This window comes from Heterodontus francisci, chromosome 10 (genome assembly GCF_036365525.1).
Source record: "Heterodontus francisci isolate sHetFra1 chromosome 10, sHetFra1.hap1, whole genome shotgun sequence".
Classification (NCBI taxonomy): Eukaryota; Metazoa; Chordata; class Chondrichthyes; order Heterodontiformes; family Heterodontidae; genus Heterodontus; species Heterodontus francisci.
In genome coordinates this window covers 47,489,186-47,506,090 of record NC_090380.1, presented here as the reverse complement: position 1 = coordinate 47,506,090, position 16,905 = coordinate 47,489,186, and the positions used below count along the sequence as shown (strand labels likewise).

The 16,905-nt window shown below is 46.0% G+C and overlaps 1 protein-coding gene across 7 annotated transcripts in view; it reads right to left on the bottom strand.

Moving 5' to 3' along the window:
- The window catches only part of dmd (dystrophin), a 1,950,296-nt gene that overhangs the window by 1,035,657 nt on the left and 897,734 nt on the right, over positions 1 to 16,905 (bottom strand). The window lies entirely within an intron of this gene.

Genomic DNA, 16,905 nt, shown 5'->3' with positions numbered 1-16,905 from the left:
GACACAGAGAAACAATTTTCTTATTGGGAATTATGCAAGTTCGTTTCAGTTATTACACAGTTAGAAAGATAGAATCATACATCAAGTTTAAGGATTGTAAACTCAAGGTACTAAAATGGATATAGTTTAATTCCATCTGTTACAGAAATTACTGAGTGTTTCTGCTAAATACCAATTCCCATTTTTTAAAAATAATAAATACATTACTATTTCTGTGGAGTAGATTTTGTAGCCCAATTTAGAACTTATTTTTTTCAATGAAATTGTAAAGTTAAAGATATAGACTGAGCAAAGATAAGTGCAGTTGGGTAGAAGTTGTTCAAAGCCTGTGCCACACAGCTTTGTAAGATCTCACTTTACCCACTCTCAGCAAATGCCTGATTAATACATATACATTTTCTTCCAATTTCACAGGCAACTAAATAAGCACCATGATAAAGGGAGAACGTGTGTTGTTAATGAGTTTTCATAGCAATTATTTTAAAATTGATAAGAAAGTAACTGTCTGAACTGAGCTCCGACAAAAGATTTTAAACATTGAGCAAGTTAATGCATCCTTCCCACTAAACCCCCCTCCCACCCCCGCCGCACCCTCCCCCTCCCCCCCACTCCCCCAAACACAAAGGTTTGGTAAGATAGCAATGATGAAGAGTAAGGAATTATTCAAACACTGGGCACAGACGCATCTTACCATTTATTAAAAAAAGAGATTTTCAGACCATGCAAGTCCTGACATTAGCTGTTCAGCTACACCAGTGATATATCATATTTTACAATCTAACCAGCTTGTGCATCAGCTAGCTTAACAAAAAAAACTACTCAAATAAAAAAAGGCATGAACAGAAAAATGGATCAGGACTGTAATGAAGCATCATGGAATTCATAGAAATATGTCAAAAATAGATTGAAAAAATACCATGCAGCCTGTGTGTCTTCAAGATGGAACACATGATGCAGCATTCGTTTCTATGTGCTAAACAGATAGAGCTGCAAGCATCGCTTGAATTTAATGGTGGAAATGGCAGCCATGTTTCCAACAGCTCCAAAGAAAATAAAAGTATGTAAAGTGAGGCTCAAATACCATGCAACTTTTTCCCTCCCGCCCCAAATCTTGAAAGGAGCACATTAAATACAATTACAACAATTAATAGCACAGAAAAAATGATCTATTCCTGGTCAAGAATAGAACTCAGCCATTTGTTCACTGAAATTTAAAAATCATTTCAAACAAATTGTACTATTGTGTGAAAATTATGTTAATTTCACTAGGTTAGATCTCTCAAACATCCTGCTCTATGCTACAAATAAAGCAATAGGCTCAAAAAGCTCATACTTTACCTCAGCAATGTAATATATCCAGTTGACAATTATTTTGGTAAAAGAACAAGTCAAATGACTAGAGTTTTAAGTTATGCATTTAGGGAAATCAGGGACTATTAACTCTATATGTTGCATAAGGCTTACACCAGAATTTGGAACTCTTGGGTGGCTCAAAGATTAAGGTATATCTTGCACTTTGAACAGATCAGATAACAGCAATACCTCTACTTCAGAGTAATGTCTGGTTACTGTCGTGACTAAATGTTTAAGCTAAATCACTGCCCCTCTGTTGAGGTAAATGCTTCTGTTTTTTAAAATGCTTTCTGATCATTTTAAATATCCTACGCACCAACGGGAACAAAGTGCTTCAAATGTAAAACTGAAGATTTAAATTAGTTTTCTAATAATTTGTAATTTCTGAATGAGTCAACATAAAATATAAAGGAACATGAATGGAAAGTGTCATTTGGCACATTAAACTGTTTCTCCAACAGATTCACGTGCAATCAATCCGATCAGGGCCACAGATGGAAATCGAGGGGGAAAAAATAAGCAAAGCTGAAAGTCTGAAGAATATTAGAAAGCTGGAATGAAAAATGGCCATTCAGCCCATGAAGCACGCTCCTTTCACAATCCATTCATGGCTACCTTAATCATGGCCATTCTTCTCCAAACATTCTCAGCCAAAATCCCCAGGCTCTCTTCCAAATTCCCATTTAAATATGGATCTATTAATCTTGTACCATTGTCTGAGTCTGGTGACACTGCTCAAAGTGGTCACAGAATGTGCATATGTTCAGCCCGGTTTTCACAGCTGGGTTGGAGATCAAAGATGATGTATTGAGATAATGTGGATGAAGTACTAGATTTTCCCCCTTCTCCCTGTATTAATAAGCTATATTTTTATAATTAACAAACACCCAATTCCCTTCTGGACAGATATTGACCTAGCTCCTTTTGAAAGGGTCAAAACAGTTATGATGAAGGGCTTCTATCTGGAAGATTAATATATCTTTCCTCTTTTCAGATGCAGATGGATCTGCTGTGTATTTCCAGTATTTTCTATTTTATTGCCACCTTATAATGGATACCACTAATAGAGGAAAGCTATCTACTTATGACTGATAAACACTACTAAATCCATTATTTAAGCAGTGAGGTTTTATGATTGTTTGTCACATATTGGATGAATACTGCTTGACATATAGTTGTGTCAAAATGTTATTGTTTGTGTCAACTTAAGTATAGATCTCAAAACAAAGAACTCATCCAAGGGCTCGGCAAGTGTTTGTCCACTGAGTAGATGAACCATAAAAACCAGAAAGGGTCAGATCTAATCTCCAATTGTACTGAGTTAGATGATCGCAGTTTGGGAAGCTATTGGGCACCACATATAGCACCAATGGTTTAGACAGGGAATAATTATCCTGGCTGGAAGGATACGGGTTAGAAAAGGGAAAATGATCCAAGGGTTTCTGCTCCCAATTACTGTCTGGTGGCCTCTCCTGGAAATGCATTTTCTTGGATGCTAGATAACAGGAGGATTGGGCTCAGCTATTAAGTCCTGCTGATAAATAGCCTCCTGATGCTCACTACTGAAGCTCCTACATAAATAATGACTACTGAGCCAAGATAGCAAAGGTTCCTGTGGAACTGTGCTCTGCGCAGATAAATGTTTTTAGTAGAAGGCAGTAGAGGAGGAAAAAAGTCATACAACAATGACTGCATTGCTGAATTATCATGCATTATGTATTTTGGTTCATGTACTGTTTCAAAAGATCTTCTGAAAATCTGAAAAAGTTCTATTAGGCTGAATTTTATGACTGCGCCGCAAATCACGATAGCATGCTCTGATCATTGCGGTCCGCTCACGCAGATGCACAGTCGCTGAGCCCTCGCAATATTTCGCACAGGGGCTCATTTAAATTGAGGGGGTGGAGCGGCCGCCTCCTGATGACATCATCGGGGGGCGACCGCTCCATCCCCAGCAATGGTGTCCGGCGCCATTGTGCAGGCGCAGTGCCATTTTTAAAGGGCTTCAAGCCTTTACCGGCAATTTTAATTTTTAAAGAGACATGGAGGGCAAATTAAAATTACAAACTTTATTAACCAATCGAGGCCCCTCTCCCACCCCTCCAATGACCATTAAATGTATTTAAGACACATAAAAAACTTTTCTTCCCATCACCAATTGTGCCCCCCCAAACTTTGCTACATTTACCCTTCAATCCCTTCCCAACATCCTCTTAGCCAATACAAACGGCTTACTTTTATGAGCCTTCCAGCATCAGCGGTCGTGGCGGGTGAGGGCCCGGAAAATCCTTCCAGGAGAGGCCCACCACGACCTCCATGCCCAGAAGGGCCCGCCATATTTTACCAGTGGGAGCAAGGCCTCGGTGTGGCCCCGCCCTGCACCCCCCCACCACCCCCTCCCACCGCCACTCCCCCACCGCTCGGCAGCGGGGCCTTCATCTTAATATGCAAATTAGATTAAAATGAAAGAATAATTACTTACCTGGTAGCAACGATCGTCCCACACCGATATTCCAGCCAGCCGGCCAGAACTCTCACGTCTTTGGAACTCCATTCAGAGTTCTGAGGCATGACATTAGTGGGGAGGGAGGAGGAATAAAAATTTCAGGGCGGGGGAATCGAGGAGGAAGTATTGTAATTGCTTGTAGGGATGGTGAACTCAGTGGGCGTATGTGAAAGGGGATTCAAAGTTTAAATAAAATTTTAATGTACAATTTTAGTCCAGTGGGACCTTTATAGATTTAAATTAAACTGCAGGGCTTGAAGCCGTTTAAAAATGGCGCTGGAGCCTGCGCGGTGGCACCGGAAGCTGTTGGTGGGGACAGAGCGGCCGCCCCCTCTACATCATTGGGGATAGCCATTCTGCTCCCTCCATTTAAATGAGCCCCCGTTCAAAATATCGTGGGGGCTCAGTGGCAGCCGCTGCACCCAGGCGGACTATCGACTTCAAAGTGTGCTGCCGCAAGTTGCGTCACGATAGTAAAATCCAGCCCAACGTCTCTTCCCCCCACCCGTCCTGATAATTTCGCTCCTCTCCCCCTCCTCACCAATGTCTTGCCTCGGAACTGCGAACAGAAATCCTGGAGGCAGCCAATTAGGTAGGTGCCTTCGGGAAGATTGCTCCACTGGTTTTGCTGCTGGCAGGTGTGGACCCGGGACCTCCATTTGGTCCTGACATAAGGATCCTGAAGTCCACTGGAAAATTCTGCCTTCTATTACAGTAAACAAATCTCATGTGTCCTTAGATTCACTTACTTTTTGACTTAAAACTGTTGGCTATTAATGCACTTTGAATGAATTGTTCTTTCATATTCGTACATGTAGCCAAGGCAAACTCCACTAAGAGCATAAACACTTGTTAGGCAGGATCTTGGCCACTGTTGTGGATTGCAAGATGGTTGAACTTTTAGACATCATTGAAGCTTTCTTTTACAAATGAGAGCCTATAAGAACCAAGACTTCAAAGGGCTTTCCTATCCTCCTGAAGCTATATATTTACTAATTTGCAGTGAGGGAGAAGGCGGCAAACCTAGCACTTCATCACATTAACTTGATCGTCTTCTCTGAACGACTGGCCAAACTGTGAAAACCAGGCTGAACAGATGCACATGTTTTCACCACTTTGAGCAGGGTTGCCAGACTCAGAGACTATACTGGGCTGGATTTTATGGGTCCTGTCAGGCGGGGGCCCTTAGAATTGCAACAGGAGGCAGGGGGCAGAGAGCCCATCATCTCCCCATCACCAAGTGATTTTTTCAGGGGCAGGATAGGCCACCAAAGCCTTCCCACCCAGAGGCCAACTGTGGCCTATAAATGGCCATTTAAGGGCCTCACCCACACCGCTTCGATTTAACCCAGTAATACGAGGCACCCTCCCTGTGGGTTTGGGGGTACCCCTCCTAAGCGGGCAATCTGTGGCCCACAGAGGAACCCCCTCAATCCCCCTCCCCCTGTACTACACGCTTACCCCTCCCAACAACCCTCCCCCCCCCACCCCGCGCCAGGGCCTTCCGGACTGGCCCCGGCAACCCTGCTTCACTTACCTGAGGTCTGGGTCTCCAGTGCTGGACCTGGGTCCAAAGTCTCTGCAGTACCAACAATGGCCACCACTACTCCCAGTGGTGCTGCCAATACCAATGATCCCAAGATTCCAATGCCGGCGACTTAATTGTTAGAACAGTGCAAGATCACGCTGTGGGGGGGTGGGGGGGTCATGGAGGGAGTGCTTGGAAAGGCTGAGGAGGGGCTCCCCCTGCCTTTTCAACCTGGAGCTGGGAGCCCCACTGACTTCACAAAACCCAGCCCAATAATACAAGATTGAAGATGTCCTACAACAACAACAACTGTTAGTCAAAGTGCAATGAGTACATGATATTGGCACCCGCTACAATGATCAAGCCAACCTAAAGAATTGAGATAAGCATTGGAATGTAAATTAAACTTGCTGAGAATTTTATCTAATGTGCATTAAAAATACAGATAATAATTATGCATCACAAAAGACCTAAATCAAGTGTGTACCTAACAATAAGTAGCTAAGGAATGATAGAATTGTACAGCACAGAAGGCGGCCACTCGGCCAATCATGCCAGTGCTGGCTCTTTGAAGAAGCTATCCAATTAGTCCCACTCCCCTGCTCTTTCTCCATAGCCCTGCAAGGTTTTCCCTTTCAAGTATATATTCAATTCTTGTTTGAAAGTTATTATTGAATCTATTTCCACCACCTATCAGACAATGTATTCCAGATCATAATAATGCGCCATGTGAAAAAGAAATTCTCATCTCCCCTTCGATTTGTCTCCTCCAGTTATTGACCCTCTTGGCAGTGGAAACAGTTTGTCCCAATCTACTCTATCAAAACCCTTCATAATTTTGAACACCTCTAGTAAATTCCTCCTTAAGCTTCTCTTCTCTAAGAACAATCTGAGTTTCTCTAGTCCCTCCACATAAATGAAGTCCCTCTTACAAAGTACCATTCGAGTAAATCACCTCTGCACATTCTCCAAGCATGCAAGAAGTTGTGAAATGAAAAACAAATACAGCAAAAAAATAAGTTTGGGATAAAAGTTGATTTAAAAAAATAGCAATAGCAAAATTAACATGGAAATTGTATAAAAGGAATCTCTTTTTTAAAAAAAACGAGATTCTCTAACTCTTTTATCCAATCTTAAACTCGTAGCCGCGAACACGGAATACTCCTGGCATTTTGAGAGTCCCTCTGCAATGTGAAATGATGAGAGAAGGGAACGCCAAAGGAGTGGGAGGGGTCAAATTAACAATATCAAGCAAAAATATAAACAAATCAATGGTAAAAGTCTGATCTGTCATTCTATACTACTTTAGAGTGCGACTATTTAAAAAATGCATGATCGTAATGTTAGTCCTTTATCCTCTGTTTTATAACATAGTTACAACTCACTCAGAAACTCTGAAAGAAGAAAAAAAATTAGGAATAGATTATTAAAGTAAAGCAAATGCTTATTTTCTTCTAAAATAGTCATTCTTCTTGAAATTCTGTAAAAAAAAAACATTTAAAATGTTACTCCTCCCCATCATCCACCCCACTCGCAGAGCATTATTCTGTGAAGGGGATTTTAAATTCAATGCATGCTTCTCTAATCTTACACAATGCAGAGATCAGAACCCAGGTAGCTGTAAAAAGATGAGGGAATTGCACCTATTGTTTTTGAATGTGACTTTATCCTCAAAAGGTATTATTTTGTAAGTGTTCAAATGAACACAACAGAGATGTAGTGCAGCAGCACAAATGTTTCTTTCAAAGAGATTTTTTTTCACTTTATATGTTGACACTTGACATGAATTATCCCAATGAATATCACAAGGACAAGTATAAACAATAATTTAAAGAATGTTTCCCATTTCTTTTCAAAACCAGGGAAAGCAAACCCGTGTTATCCAATTAAACTGAACACTGGTGGTGAAATTTCATTTGTTGTAAAATAAAAACTGCAAGCCTCCAATTCACCCTCTATGCAATCAAATTTAGAAATACTGATGTACAATTACTTGCTACTTGCAGTGGAAATTAGAGTGCTATTCTTTTTTTTGAGCCACTTAAAAACAAAAGGTCAATTGAAATCAAGACCTCCATTTACAATGAAAGCCTAGATATTACTGTTGGTGATATCAGCAACAGAAATATTTGATGCATTGGTAGGATATTCCTCTGTCTATCACTGTAATGCAGCCATTAATTTGTTCAACTTAAATTGGTTACCACTTTCATTCAGACAGCAGTTAAAAGGAATGTCATACAAACACATTAGGCTTTCGTCCTGAACAGCAATGTGTAAAGAGAAGTTGAACCTGCACTTTCCATGATCTCATGGCATCCTGTTGTCTCTGATGTAATGCAGGAAAACATGGTAGCCAATTTGTGAACATCAAGCTCCCATAAACAGCAATACGATTTTTTTTTTTGGTCATGGGATGTAGCATTACTGGCTCGGCTAGCATTTAATGCCCATCCCTAATTGCCCTTGAGAAGGACATGGTGAGCTGCCTTCTTGAACCGCTGCAGTCCATGTGGGGTAGGTAGACCCACAGTGCTATTAGAAAGGAAGTTCCAGGATTTTGACCCAGTGACAATGAAGGATCGGCAATATAGTTCCAAGTCAGGATGGTGTGTGGCTTGGAGGACAATTTGCAGGTGGTGGTGTTCCCATGCATCTACTGCCCTTGTCCTTCTATGTGGTAGAGGTCACGGGTTTGGAAGGTGCTGTTGAAGGAGGCTTGGTGAGTTGCTGCAGTGCATCTTGTAGATGGTATACACTGCTACCACTTTGTGTCAGTGGTGGAGGGAGTGAATGTTTGTGGATGGGGTGCCAATCAAGTGGGCTGCTTTGTCCTGGATGGTGTCGAGCTTCTTGAGTGTTGTTGAAGCTGCATCCATCCAGGCAAGTGGAGAGTATTCCATCACACTCCTGACTTGTTTGTGCCTTGTAAATGGTGGACAGGCTTTGGGGAGTCAGGTGGTGAGTTACTCACCGCAGGATTCCGAGCCATTGACCTGCTCTTGTAGCCACAGTATTTATATGGCTACTGTAGTTCAGTTTCTGGTCAATGGGAATCCCCAGCATGTTGATAGTGGGGAATTCAGCGATGGTAATGTCATTGAATGTCAAGGGGAGATGGTTAGATTCTCTCTTGTTGGAGCTGGTCATTGCCTGGTACTTGTGTGACGCGAATGTTATTTGCCACTTTTCAGCCCAAGCCTAGACATTGCAGCATTGTCTTGCTGCATTTCCACACGGACTGCTTCAGTATCTAACAGAACCGCTAATGCTGCTAAAGATTGTGCAATCATCAGTGAACATCCCCACTTTTGATCTTATGATTAAAGGAAGGTCACTGATGAAGCAGCTGAAGATGGTTGGGCCTAGGACACTACCCCGAGGAACTCCTGCAGTGATGTCCTGGGGCTCAGATGACTGACCTCCATCAACCACAACCATCTTCCTTTGCACCAGGTATTACTCCAACCAGCAGAGAGTTTTCCCCCGATTTCCACTGATTCCAGTTTGCAAGTGCTCCTTGATGCCATACTCGGTCAAATGCTGCCCTGATGTCAAGGGCAGTCACTCTCACCTCACCACTTGAGTTCAGCTCTTTTGTCCATGTTTGAACCAAGGCTGTAATGAGGTCGAGTTGAATGGCCGTGAGCAGGTTATTGCGAAGCAAGTGCTGCTGGATAGCGCTGTAGACGACAACTTCCATCACTTTACTGATGATTGACAATAGACTGATGGGACGGCAAGTGGCCGGGTTGGATTTGTCCTGCTTTTTGTGTACAGGACATATTTGGGTAATTTTCCGGGTAGATGCCAGTGTTGTAGCTGTACTTGAACAGCTTGGCTAGGGGCGCGGCAAGTTCTGGAGCACAGGTCTTCAGTACTATTGCCGGAATGTTGTTAGGACCATAGCCTTTGCAGTATCCAGTACCTTCAGTCGTTTCTTGGTATCACATGAAGTAAATTGAATTGGCTGAATACTGGCATGTGAGGTGCTGGGGACTTCAGGAGATGGATCATCCACTCAGCATTTCTGGCTGAAGATTGTTGCAAATGCTTCAGCTTTATCTTTTGCACTGATGTGCTGGGCTCTCCCATCAATGAGGATGGGGATATTTGTGGAGCCACCTCCTCCAGTTAGTTGTTTAATTGTCCACCACCATTCACGGCTGGATGTGGCAGGACTGCAGAGCTTAGATCTGATCTGTTGGTTACGGGATCGCTTAGCTCTGTCTAGCGCATGCTGCTTATACAGTTTGGCACACAGATAGTCCTGTGTTGTAGCTTCACCAGGTTGACACCTCATTTTGAGGTATGCCTGGTGCTGCTCCTGGCATGCCCTCCTGCACTCTTCATTGAACCAGGGTTGGTCTCCTGGCTTGATGGTAATGGTAGAGTGGAGGATACAGTTGGGAGGGAATTGCCCTGGGAGTCCTCAACATCGACTCCGGACCCCATGAAGTCTCATGGCATCAGGCCAAACATGGGCAAGATAACCTCCTACTGATTACCACCTACCACCCTCCCTCAGCTGATGAGTCAGTACTCCTCCATGTTGAACACCACTTGGAGGAAGCACTGAGGGTGGCAAGGGCACAAAATGTACTCTGGGTGGGGGACTTCAATGTCCATCACCAAGACTGGCTCGGTGGCACCACTACTGACCAAGCTGGCCAAGTCCAAAAGGACATATCGGCTAGACTGGGTCTGCGGCAGGTGGTGAGGGAACCAACACGAGGGAAAAGCATACTTGACCTTGTCCTCACCAATCTGCCTGCCGCAGATGCTTCTGTCCATATCTGTATTGTTAGGAGTAACCACAGCACAGTCTTTGTCGAGATGAAGTCCCGCCTTCACATTGAGGATACCGTCCATTGTGTTGTGTGGCACTATAACCGAGTTAAATGGGACAGATTTTGAACAGATCTAGCAATGCAAAACTGGGCATCCATCAGGCTCTGGGGGCCATCAGCAGCAGCAGAATTGTACTCAACCACAATCTGTAACCTCATGGCCCTGCATATCCCCCACTCTACCATTACCATCAATCCAGGAGACCAGCCCTGGTTCAATGAAGAGTGCAGGAGGGCATGCCAGGAGCAGCACCAGGCATACCTCAAAATGAGGTGTCAACCTGGTGAAGCTACAACCCAGGACTACTTGCATGCCAAACTGTATAAGCAGCATGCAATCGACAGCTAGCCGATCCCATAACCAATGGATCAGATCTAAGCTCTGCAGTCCTGCCACATCCAGTCATGAATGGTGGTGGACAATTAAACAACTAACTGGAGGAGGTGGCTCCACAAATATCCCCATCCTCATTGATGGGGGAGCCCAGCACATCAGTGCGAAAGGCAGAAGCATTTGCAACAATCTTCAGCCAGAAGTGCCAAGTTGATGATCCATCTCGGCCCCCTCCTGAAGTCCCCAGCATCACAGATGCCAGACTTCAGCCAATTTGATTCACTCCGCGTGATATCAAGAAACGACTGAAGGCACTGGATACTGCAAAGGCTATCGGTCCTGACAATATTCCGGAAATAGTACTGAAGACTGGTGCTCCAGAACTTGCTGCACCCCTAGCCAAGCTGTTCCAGTATAGCAACAACACTGGCATCTACCCTGCAATGTGAAAAATTGCCCAGGTATGTCCTGTACACAAAAAACAGGACAAGTGCAACCCAGCCAATTACCACCCCATCAGTCTACTCTCAATCATCAGTAAAGTGATGGAAGGTGTCATCAACAGTGTCATCAAGCAGCACTTGCTTAGCAATTTCCTGCTCAGTGATGCTCAGTTTGGACTCCGACAGGGCCACTCAACTCCTGACCTCATTACAGCCTTGGTTCAAACATGGACAAAAGAGCTGAACTCAAGAGGTGAGGTGAGAGTGACTGCCCTTGACATCAAGGCAGCATTTGTCCAAGTACGGCATCAAGGAGCCCGAGCAAAACTGGAGTCAATGGGAATCAGGGGGAAAACTCTCTGCTGGTTGGAGTCATACCTAGCGCAAAGGAAGATGGTTGTGGTTGTTGGAGGTCAAACATCTGAGCTCCAGGACATCACTGCAGGAGTTCCTCAGGGTTGTGTCCTAGGCCCAACCATCCTCAGCGGCTTAATCAATGACCTTCCTTCAATCATAAGGTCAGAAGTCGGGATGTTCGCTGATGCTTGCACAATGTTCAGCACCATTCGTGACTTTTCAAAAACTGAAGCAGTCCGTGTAGAAATTTTGCAAGACCTGGACAATATCCAGGCTTGGGCTGATAAGTGGCAAGTAACATTTGCGCCACACAAGTGCCAGGCAATGACCATCTGCAACAAGAGAGAATCTAACCACCTCCCCTTGACATTCAATGGCATTGCCATCACTGAATCCCCCACTATCAACATCTTAGGTGCTACCATTGACCAGAAACTGAACTGGAGTAGCCATATAAATACTGTGGCTACAAGAGCAGGTCAGAGGCTAGGAATCCTGCAGCGAGTAACTCACCTCCTGACTCCCCAAAGCCTGTCCACAATCTACAAGGCACAAGTCAGGAGTGTGATGGAATACTCTCCACTTGCTTGGATGGGTGCAGCTTCAACAATACTCAAGAAGCTCGACACCATCCAGGACAAAGCAGCCCGCTTGATTGGGACACCATGCACAAACATTCACTCCCTCCACCACCGACGCACAGTGGCAGCGGTGTGTACCATCTACAAGATGCACTGCTGCAACGCACCAAGGCTCCTTAGACAGCACCTTCCAAACCCGCGACCTCTGCTGCCTAGGACAAGAGCAGCAGATGCATGGGAATATCACCACCTGCAACTTCCCCTCCAAGTCACACACCATCCTGATGTGGAACTATATTGCCGTTCCTTCACTGTCGCTGGGTCAAAATCCTGGAACTCCCTTCCTAACAGCACTGTGGGTGTACCTACCTCACATGGACAGCGGCGGTTCAAGAGGCAGCTCACTACCACCTTCTCAAGGGCAATTTGGGATGGGCAATAAATGCTGGCATAGCCAGTGATGCCCACATCCCCTGAATGAATAAAAAAAGACTTGGCCAGCTCTGTCAGTAGTGGTGCTACCTAGCCACTCTTGGTGATGGACATTGAAGTCCTTCACCCAGAGTACATTCTGCACCCTTAGAGTTTCCTGCAAGTGCTGTTCAACCTGGAGGAGTGCTGACTGATTAGCTGAGGGGGAGTGGTAGGTGGTAATCAGCAGGAGGTTTCCTTGCCCATGTTTGACCTGATGCCATGAAACTTCATGGGGTCTGGAGTCGATGTTGAGGACTCCCAGGGCAATTCCCTCCCAACTGTATACCACTGTGCCACCAGGTAGTTTGTTGTAGTGATGTTGATTGAGGGATAAATGCTGACCAGGAGCCTTGGGGAATTTCTCTGCTCTTCAAATAGTGCAATGGGATCTTTTACAAGCCCCTAAGAGGACAGACAGGGGCTCAGTTTACCAGACGGCAGGACTGCACTGTAGAATCAGTCTAGCTTACATTTTCAGGTCTCTGGAGTGGGATTTGTACCTTCTGACTCACAGGCGACAGTTCGACCATTTAGCCAAGGTTTACATATAGTTTCACAGCTATAATCCTTTTCAGATCAGGCTCCAACCATCCAAAAATGAAGAATGCATCAAATTCTTTGTAGTGGTATATTTAGAAATTATTCCTTGAATTATGTCAAGAATGTATCAGCCAGACTCCCACTTCATGTCTTCTCCATTTCCAAGTGTGAATCAGAAGAACTCAAACAGCAGTTGCCTGATATTGTGACCATTTATTTAAAAAAACAGGAGTCACAGTGAAAAGGTTGCACTTTATCCCATATGTAACACAGCAGGGAACAGGATGCTCAGTAAAACACTATCTATCGTTAATTTTATCATTTGTAGCAAAACCTAAGTCAGATTTCGTTCATTAACCACAAGTACTGGAAACTCACGAAAATAGCAGCATTGCAAAGAATACCATTTGCATTAATTTCGTGCCTTTAATTCACAAAAACCTCCTAAGGCGGTTCACAAAGCTGAAAGGAAAATGAGCACCGATCCAAAGAAGGAGAGTTTGGGAAAAGTGACTGAAAGTTTGGTCAAAACATGGGCCAGAATTTTACAGCCTCCCAATGAGCGGACTTGTGGCCGGGGTTGGGTGGGGGGAGCTTAGAATTGAATAGGGGGTGGGGGGCCATTCCCAACATCCTCCCTGCCCCTCCCCTGCTGCAATTTTACGTGGTGTGGCAGCGGCGAGAAATGGCCCGGCCGCCCCAGGCCCGTCAAGGCCCTAAAGTGACCAATTAACTGCCACTTAAGGACCTCCTCCCGCGGCGGGCAGATGGCAAAGGCCCCAAGAACACCGTGAGGTAAAACCTGATGGCCTTCTTGCAGGCTCGTGGAGGGCCCTCCTGCTCGAGCACCCCATGCCCCACAGAGGGCCGCCTCCGAAACCCCAACCGCCTCCACTGCACAACACTCCTCCCCAAATGACCCCCCTTGCCTCGCCAGGGTCCAGCCGATTGTCCCCGGCAAGGCCCCAAAAACTTACCGTAGTTCCGGGACCGTCCTGCCTCTTGGTGTGGTGGCTGGGTGTCGTCCCAGCAGTGGCCACAGCTCCCGGTGACGCTGCTGGGACTGAACTGCTGGCCCACTGATAGGCCGACAGCTCCATTAGATAGGACTTCCTGTCTCAAGGAGGTGGCAGTCCTGCCCATGGGCCAACTAAGGACCTGGGGAGGGAAAAATCCTGGTCTGGCTCCCCAGGCCTGCTGGAGGCGGGCTTGACACTGACTTTTCAGCCGGCAGGAGGGGCCTCCTGCCCAATGTTAAATTCTGGCCATGGAATTTAAGGAGGTTTTTACAGGAAGGATAGTGGATGGAGAGGTTTAAGGAGGGAATTCCACACAATGGAACCTAGGTGCTGGTAAAGCCCGTTGTCAATCATAGGCCAAAGTGAAAAGAGGTGGAGAAGAGGGCAGAGAAATGGGGAAAAATTCCCGTACTCCGGTTTTTGGACAGGGGTCACAATTCGCAATTCATGATTATCCACGCCTGGTTCTGTCGAGGCAGGCAACATGCTGCCTCCTTATTTGAATGATTTCAGTTAAGTGTGATCCATGCAGCTGATTGACTGCATGCTGAAATGCAGGTCCAGTAGCATGCATGGCTAACGCATGCTTCTGTCAGCCTGCACCTCTTAAAGGCAACCTGTCGCTCTTAAAGGGGAACTACACTCATGACACAAAAGCTCTTGCTGACTGTCTGTGGAGGAATTGGCTACAAGGAAAAGCACAGGCAAGGCATTAATGCGGGAGGTTCAAAGGAAGCCAGAAGTATTTATTCCACAGGGTGTCTGGAGGTCCTCATGGCAAACACGGAGAAGGGATTGGGATCAGATGGCCAGGGATGTCAATTCCTGGAGTCTGGCCCTGAGGACCTGGCAGCAGTGCCCCAAGAGATATTATGACCTCACACGGGTGGTGAAGGTCAGTGAATGCATCTGCATAGGACATCTCCTACCCACTGCAGCACCAGCCTCTCATGCTTCTCAATGCATCACAGCCTCATTATTCAGCAACCAGGACTCATGCCTAACATTCAGAGCCTCCACATCACCTTCACACACGTACCAATGCTGCCACCCTCTCACATCCACCTCTCGCTGCATCCACATAACTCCAGCTATTTGGCTATGTCATGCATACACATTGCAACACAATCACTAACTTCCTTCCCTCGCTGTTCAGAACAGGGTGGCCATAACCGGAAGGAGCAGAACAGAACCTGAAGAGGACAGGCATGCGTGCCTCACCTGAGCCCTCTGGAGGAGACAATGTTTAACATAATGGGAACAGCTGTGACCACCAAGAACACGAGGATGACTATATTCCTGCCTGATGCCCCTTCTCCAGTCCCATCTCATCCTCACCTGCTACAGATGGTGTGACCATGGACCTCTTGCTTTCCATGCAACCACTCACCCCCAGCTCCCACCCCTCCCCCAACCTTACCTTTCTGCTTTAAGATAACCAAGACCAGCTGTCTGGCCAATCACTGAAGCTTCAAGAGAAAGACCGAGAGCTGTTGCAGACCTCTGAGGAAGAAGCATTGTCAGTTGATCTGACACTTAGAGCCACTAGCTCAGATACTGGCACTATGCATACCATAGAGGGTAGCATGAAGTCAGGTTCTGCACATGGTGAGTCACCGGGAACATGTGGGCTGCAGCCAGCTCAGGGGGAAAGGGCAGTTCGTGTGCCAGCTCACTGGAGGGCGAGGTAACAGACAAGTTCTGCTGCAGGTGACTCAGATGAGAACTTTGATTTGGCGGTGTACTGAAGGCTGCACTCAGAGATGCTCGGGAGGCCTGCTGGACAGCCGGTTGTCATTGTCAAGGAGCATGGAGGAGTCTGGTTCCAATTTGGCACAGAGCTTCACACAGAGCTTTCAGCCCATCCTTTCCAGCATGGAAGTGGTGATCAACTCCATGAATGTACATCAGGACCCTGCCCATTGTGCAGCATTTGTGGCCAATGTCTTAGCTTCTATTGCAGCACAAGCAGAAGCCACCCATCCTCTAAGTGCTTTAGTGGAAGCTCAGACTGAGGTCATGAGATCCATTCTTGTTGCCATGCTGGTTCAGACTTCTGCCATCAAGGCTCTGGATCTCAGTGTTCAACACAGGCTCTCACAGCAGTCCAGCAATCAGTCCTCCAATAGATTACTAGGATCATTAAGACACCGCCCTGGCGAAGTGGCAGTGGCTCCATGGAGCACAAATCTGCTGTTCTGTCTCAAGAGGACAGCATTTATGCTCCCACCGCTACTCTTGCTGTTGCCTGTCAGCCAGTCAAACCAAGCCGAGGTGGTGCAGTCCGAAGTCAGGTCCTCAGTGCCCAGAGCTGCTCAAGGTCATCCTGCAAGGCCATCTGCTGCTGCCCCTTAGTGAAAGTCAGCAGCCTACCATCCATGCTGTGGCCACTGGGGTAGCACAGTGCAGGAGCACTAGGCTATGCAAGGGGACCTGCAAGACAGGCACTAAGGGGCTGCACAAGATTGAATAGTTCCGTTTTTTTAAGTATTATTAGATAAAAATGATATGCAAAGGTTTTTTGTGGGTGGCTTTTATTTCAGGATTTTGGCCAAGCAGACGCAGTAATGGTACTTGGCAGGTGGATTGAAAAGTGGAGAATTTTGGAGCAACTGTGATGACGGGATGATGTCTTAGGGGAAGCAGAATCTAATTAGCTGCTCACAGACAGCCTGTCCGGCGTGAAGGCATCATGGATGCCTCCTCCCAACGCCCCCCCCACCCCCCGGGATGGCCTCTGAACACTTGGTGGCAAAGGCTGCTCCCTCATGATACGAGGTTGTGGAAGACGCAGCAGACGACCACAAACCTGGCCATCTGCTCCCCCCGCTGTATGGCTCTAGGTCCTGCTGAGAGAGGCGGCACAGTACAGTAACCACCTCCTTGGTGAACCATAGGCACCTCATGCATAGCTTCTGGC